At 38.3% G+C, this 7,252-nt stretch overlaps 1 pseudogene; it reads right to left on the reverse strand.

Moving 5' to 3' along the window:
- Positions 1-5,730: 5,730 nt before the first annotated feature.
- LOC117037865 (heterogeneous nuclear ribonucleoprotein A1-like) lies at positions 5,731-6,954 on the reverse strand (annotated as a pseudogene).
- Between the last annotated feature and the right edge of the window lie 298 nt (positions 6,955-7,252).

Genomic DNA, 7,252 nt, shown 5'->3' on the forward strand with positions numbered 1-7,252 from the left:
TGTCAACTCATCATGTGATACTCAATTCTTATAATACATTATGAACCTAGAAAAAAAAGTCCAAAGTAGAATACAGAAAAATTAGAGAACATCCAAACTGATGACTAAAGTTGAAGCTGTGCAACATTAGAAACAACTAAGGTACTAGCAATATATTCATTCACTAAAAAATAACTCATTAAGCAAATATTTGTTGAATATCTACTATGTGCCAGGTACTCTATTAGGTCTTGGGGATTCAACAGTGAGGGGAAAACAAACAAGGAAAAATATCCCTCCATGTTTGTGAAGCTTAGGAGCTAGCTGAGGAGACATAATCAAATGTTCTCAGATATAAATGTGTAATTGCAACCATGTTAATTCCTGAGAAGGACGAGAATGATGTGTTCGAAGACATAACTAATGGGAAGTATCAGACTTGGTAAAGGTGGTCAGTGTAACTCCCCTAAGAAATGAAAACTGAGTCTATAACTTATTGATAAATAAAATATAAGTAGATATGTATTCCTTATTCTATTAGACATCAACCTAATATGTTAAGAAGGTAATTTTGCAGTAACTATCAAAATGTAAAATGTGAATACCCTTTTTTACCCAGTGTTTTAAACCACACACTTATGTCTCCCCAAAATTCATCTATTGAAATCCTAATACCAAATACAATTGTGATGGTATTTGGAGATGGGACCTTCGGGAAGTAATTAGGTTGTGAAGGTGGAGCCCTCATCATAGGATCAGTGCTGGTGTTATACTTCAAATTTAGGTCTGAAAAAACTGTGTTCTTATGAGACATGAGAGAGTTTGCTTCCTTTCTCATGCAACCAGGTGAGGACAGTGAGAAAGCAGAGGGCCAGGGACATGAGCAGCAGAGAGCAGTCTCCCACAGTGCACTAATTTTCTTACGCTCTTTTGACTTCCTACAAATCTTTTGGTATGCAAGGACTAAACATGATAGAATCAGGAGCATTTATAGAAACATTTGCTCTTTTCTCATTAGCATTTAAATATATATATATATATATATATATATATATATATATATATATATATATATATATATATATAAAGCAATTTAGAGCAATGCTTTTATTTCATCATTCTCTGAGAAATGTAAAACTTTTCTTTTTTTACAAAACAAGTCCCTTATAACTCAGAACTAAGCCATTTTTTTTTTCCTTTCAGTTTTTACTGGTTGGCTCATTGATTTTCCCCAGCCCCAATTTTACTACTTTTCCTTTAATCCCTATGTTTTCATCTTAGCTATTTTATATTTGGAAATAGGTTAGCTCAAAGGACCAATTCAAATAAAATTCTATCATTTGCTAATATAATATGGTTGCTTACCCAGTAACATTTTTGGGTGCTTTCTCAAATACATATCAAGCGTAACTTAGACTTTTAAAGAACTAAGGCAAATTTTAGGTGATCAAACAATGTATGCTATAGTCCAGACAAACAAAATATTTAAAAAGTAAAAATTTTATTTATCTACAAGCTTGAGAGAAAAGAATCAAGAAGTTCAAGAGCCCCAAATTGAAATGCTTTAAGAAGTCAGTCAGGTGATTCAAACTGCAGAAGCGGGGCAGGTATTGGACAACAGGTAGTGATGGGGATATTGTTGAATTAGAAAGTAAAGTTTTGATCTAGAGAGGTAGCTGGCTCTCATCTCCAGCAGATTTAGTATTCCTATACCTCTTTGAATTATTTCAAAAGTAGCTGGAAACTGGGCTGTTGTATGAAGTCTCTCAATTTGTAAAATTGTTCTTTGCTGAATCACCGAGAACACAAATGTATCTGTAAGTTGGATTTACACCTCAGGGACGTCATTTAGAAAATGTTGAGGTAATTGAAGTTGTGAGGGAGTAAGATATGAACACCCTGAGCTGGAGGATAGAGAGAAAGGAACTGGGCCGTTGGGGAATCTGAGTAAACTCCAGTGGGAAGGGAAGTGATCCATCACAACCATGACAATGCCAATCAACTAGAAAGGATGCAGAGAAAGCTTTCACAATTTTGACCAATTTTTTTTTATCATTAGAGATATTTTTGCTACAGTACAGTGATTTCTATTCCTTGACTGCTCAGAAAGAAGAGAAAATATCAAAAATTCAGAGTGACCCTTAGTTCTTGGAAACTTAACTATCTTGGAATATAGGCATTTTCGGGGGAAACTAAAACAGACCAAAAGGGTCATTTCTATAGATAACACGATTTACTGTGTGTTGTTATTCTTAATGCCTTATTACTCTTGATTTTCTTTCCTTCTTGATTTATCAAGCTTTCCTTTGGCCCTTATTTCTCCAGGCATTAACAATGGATCAAAGATTATCATCAACATGTTTTTCTTCACTTAAGTTTCAGTGTAGAAACAAACATATATATACATATCAGCAGGAGTAGTTTACTGTTAAACCAATTCTTTGGACATGTTTTCTTAGAATATGGTATAATTAACCAATTCAACTGTCCTAACATTCCTGAGAATAATAGATACACGAGGCAGATATTTTTATGGAAGAATTATCTGATTCAAAATTTACTCAATGGCAAACATCTAGTCAATAATTAATATGGCTGTTAAAATTTCCCATGGCACCAAGATACACATCTGGGCATGTATCTGACCTCACTCTTCTCCTCTTGGCAGAACAATCAGGAAAAAAAGATTCTTGAGTGGTCTTCTCCAGAGAGACTTGACTGAGGAGCATCACTTCTGATTCTTCTAGAACACATATTAGAAACACATTATTTATTTGTTTGTTTACTTACTTGCCTTTTGAGAAGTTGGATCAATTGGCATGTGAATGATGTCATCTAAAATTACATGCTGTTGGATGGGAGTATAACTATATTGAAGGAAAAGATTCAGAAAAGGAGGAGGGAAAAGGGGCCTCAAAGGGGTCAGAAATAATTTTCTGTCTAGAAAAATAAGCATCTTTGAGAAAGAAATTGAGAAAAGAATGCTGGACAATGAAGAGTAAAGGAGGTATATGTTGATTATTGTCTGTTGAGTAATGTATGACAAATATCTATATATTAGTTCTCTAGGAGGTCAGCATTCTCCATTTCTCCGAATTCCATTTCTGTGTATCCTTAATCATATCCACTTAAAATACAGAGCAAGGAGTTTTACATGGTCTTCCTCAGGGTGATGGTTAATTTTTTGTGTCCAGTTGACTACACCACAAAGTGCCCAGATCAAACATTATATCCAGGTGTATCTGTGAAAGCATTTTCAGATGACATTAACATTTGAATTGGACTCAGCAAAGTAGATTGCCTTCCGCAATGTGGGTGGGCCTCATCCAATCCTTTGAGAGCCTGAAAAGAAGAGAAATTCATCTTTTTTTCTTCCCGTTTGCCTACATGAACTAGGACATTGGCTTTCTCCTGCCCTTGCGCTAGGATTTACACCACTTACACTCCCTCATCCTCAGGCCTTTGAATTTGGACCTAAACTACACCACTGGCTTTCCTGAGTCTGTAGCTTGCAGATGGCAGATGATGGGATTTCTCTGGAGAACCCTAAAAATAGAAAGAACCTCACTTCAGAGCATTAGCTTAAATTCTTTTAGAAGCCACCAGTGATTCTGCCATCTTTGTAATGTCCTCGTTGTGTGCCTCATTGAACTTCACTTTTAAGGAGAACCTGTAATTTTTACTCTCAGTGTTACATTGGCATTTGGAACAAAGTTTGGAGGGGGAGAAAAGAAAGAATGGCACTTCTCGGAACATTTTTCTCTCTCTTCACACCTGGCTCTTTTCTTTTCCATCCATAAAATCATTTTTGTTATTTTTTATGGATTCTCACTCCGTTCACCTTTCAATCTGTCTTTCAGGTACATTCCCATGTCTGCTTCTGTTTCCATTAGCTATCATATCTAGCTATACTGTTGTAAGGATTACTTTCAGTTCTATTAACAATAAATGTACTTTTCTTATTCTAATTTTACTAGAGCAGCTTTGTGAAAATTCTGAAAGCTGAGTGAAAAACATTATCTCCCACCCACCGTATATGATGTTATATCGCATCATATACTTTGCTGCCTCTTTCAAGGTCTCCTTAAGAAGTGAATTGCTTCTGGAATCCTAGGTGATCTACATCTCACCATCATTTTCTCCTAATTGAATAGTGTAAGTCTTAGGTAACTAGATTACATATTGTTCTCTAAGAGACAATAAGTCCAGTCAGATGAGTTGTAGCAGTCCGTGCGTAAATGAGGGTGCTATTCAAGTGACACCAGTCGTCTCACCTTCTGTAAATTTAGTCAGCACTCTTACCTCTAAATGAAATATAACAATCCGAACAATGAAACCAGAAGCATACTATCACTCCCCAATTTGCTCCAGTCTCAGGGGAATTGATCTAATTGTCCCTCCGAATCAGGTCTTCCTAGCCTAAGTTACTGTGGCTCTGCTTCACAAGTAATGACCCTGGCGTGTGACACCATGAACAGAAGACCCCTACCATGAATACTCTCACGGTGGTAACTCATTAATGAGTACTACTGGAACAAAATTTTTCTTTACCCAGTGATTTCAAACAGATGTTTTTTTTTTATCTTTCGAGTCGCTTCTGCTCACATTCTTCATTGTCAATGGCAGATGAGGAGCAAAAGAACACAGGCATCTGGAAAGCGTACACTACATGAAGTCTGCAATTAGGAATAAGCACAGTTGAAAAAACGAAGAGTTGTAGGCACATGCAGAGAGTGTGGCAAGGAGAAGCTGCCCCTGGAAAAGCTAGGAAGCAAACCCTTAGCTGACATAGCAGTACCAGCAAAGGTACATGGATTTTCCCCCTTCACTATCCATCCTTTATTGTAACTATCAAATTAGCAAGTGTGTTAGAGAGCGTGCCATGCCCCTGGGAAGGGGCAATCATTTCTTCTCCTCTCACTCATATTCCTGGTTGACAGTTCCCTAGGGGGACAGCAGAAATAAATTTAGGTCTGCCCTGATGGAGGCGAGTCAGCTCATTAGCAGCTGCCATCACAGCATTTTACCTTCAGCTCACAGATGGAGACGAGGGCTCTTTGAAGGCGATTTTAAGGCAGCTCCGCATAGAGCAGGATAAGTGGGGATCCTGTAAAGTGTTTCCCTGGAAACCAACTGCAACAAATACCCTGTTGTCATCAGTTCAGGATGTGTATAGTTCTCACATAAATGCCGGGTTTGTGGAGAAATTTGCACAGTGGATGCCTGTGTTATAGATACACGTAAGTGAGAGGTCTTTAAGACTGTCAATCAGATCCTTTATGGAGTCGCGGACCCCCTTTCAAAGGGTAGCGTCTTAGATGATCTAAAATAAATTACTCTTATATGACATATGTGTGCTACAGAGTTACTGTGTGAAATGCAGTATTTCTTTATGCAATTTAGAAAGAGGTATCAATTTTAATTGAATTATATCTTGTTTTAACATAGAGGCTTATCCTATTCATTGAAATCCCCAGATTCTTTCTGGGAAAACCAGTAGTAGAGTTTTATCTTATATCTCAAGTAGCAATATCATCACAATTTCATTCACACTCATTCAATTCAAAATACAAATAAAAAAGAAGGCATTATTTTTCACAATGCTTTTTTTTTTTTTTTAAGACACATTTATTCAGCATCATGATCAAACTATTACATTTAGCAATCAACAGCATGGGTGCAAAAAAAAAAAAAATCTACATTAAAACCCTTTGTTGGAATGCTTTACACTTTCCACAGAACAGAAACTAAAATAACCTGTTACACAATTAGTCACAAATACAGTCCTCGAGTTTTTTGCCCATACACATGAGTATTGTCTAAAACATGTCTTCTTTGTAGCACCTAGGCCCTGCCACCACTGTGCTTGGCTGAGTTCACAAATCTGTTGTAACCTGTAGCTTCCCTGTCACTTCTCTGGCTCTCCTCTCCTGCTAAGCTTTGTTTCCTGGCAGTAATTAAAACCTTCTGCCACTGCCATAGCTACTGCTGCTGCTGGAACCACCATAGCCACCTTGGTTTCGTGGTTTGGCAAAGTATTGACCTCCCCCACCATAGGGGCCAGAGCTTCTGCCTCCAAAGTTCCCTCCTTTCATGGGTCCAAAAATTGAAGATTGATTGTTGTAATTGCCAAAATCGTTGTAGCTTCTACCACCTCCAAAATTGCTTCCATCATTACCAAATCCATTATCGCCATCCCCACTGCCACCATATCCTCCACCACGACTGCCTCCAAAGCCACCTCGACCACTAAAGTTTCCTCCACGACCAAAGTTGTCATTCCCACCAAAGCCACCTCCTCGACCACCACCGAAGTTTCCAGAACCACTTCAACCTCTTTGACTGGATGAAGCACTGGCCATCTCTTGTTTAGCTAGGGCTTTCCTTACTTCACAGTTGTGGCCATTCACAGTATGGTATTTCTGAGTGACAATCTTGTCTACAGAGTCATGGTCATCAAAGGTTACAAAAGCAAAGCCTCTCTTCTTGCCACTGCCTCGGTCAGTCATGATTTCAATCACTTCAATTTTCCCATACTGTTCAGAATAATCTCTTAGGTGATGTTCTTCAGTGTCTTCTTTAATACCACCGACAACAATCTTTTTCACAGTTAAGTGGGCACCAGGTCTTTGAGAATCTTATCTTGAGACAGCCCTCTTTGGTTCCACAACTCTTCCATCCACCTTGTGTGGCCTGGCCTTCATGGCTGCGTCCACCTCCTCCACAGCGGCATAGGTGACAGACCCAAAGCCTCTGGAGCGCTTGGTGTTTGGGTCTCTCATCACCACACAGTCTGTGAGCGTTCCCCATTGCTCAGAACGACTCCTCAGACTCTCATCGGTTGTTTCAAAGCTCAAACCTCCGATGAAGAGCTTCCGCAGCTGTTCAGGCTCTTTGGGAGACTCTGACTTAGACATGACGACCGCGGGAGGGGTGACTTTAACGATGCTTACCCGGCGGCGTCCACCGACAGAAAGGAGTCCACAATGCTTTTTATTTAAGCCTTTGAAACAAAAAAAATAAAAAAAGTATTTAAAGAAAAAGTGTAGATGCACAAGGTTTCAAGATGCATCTGACTTTAAATTATGTGTGATTTCAACTGCTGGATATCTTAACCTGAGAGCGTAACGAGTAAAAAATAGGTTTAAAGAGTTAGTCGTCTGTAATTCTGGATTCTAGCTATCTCATTAGAAAATACATCCAATCAAATTAAGATACCAGGAGAGAAATTTCTCAGTAAGGAATTCAAAAGATGATTCTTCAAGTAGAAAAG

This window comes from Rhinolophus ferrumequinum, chromosome 2 (genome assembly GCF_004115265.2).
Source record: "Rhinolophus ferrumequinum isolate MPI-CBG mRhiFer1 chromosome 2, mRhiFer1_v1.p, whole genome shotgun sequence".
NCBI classification, from domain to species: Eukaryota; Metazoa; Chordata; class Mammalia; order Chiroptera; family Rhinolophidae; genus Rhinolophus; species Rhinolophus ferrumequinum.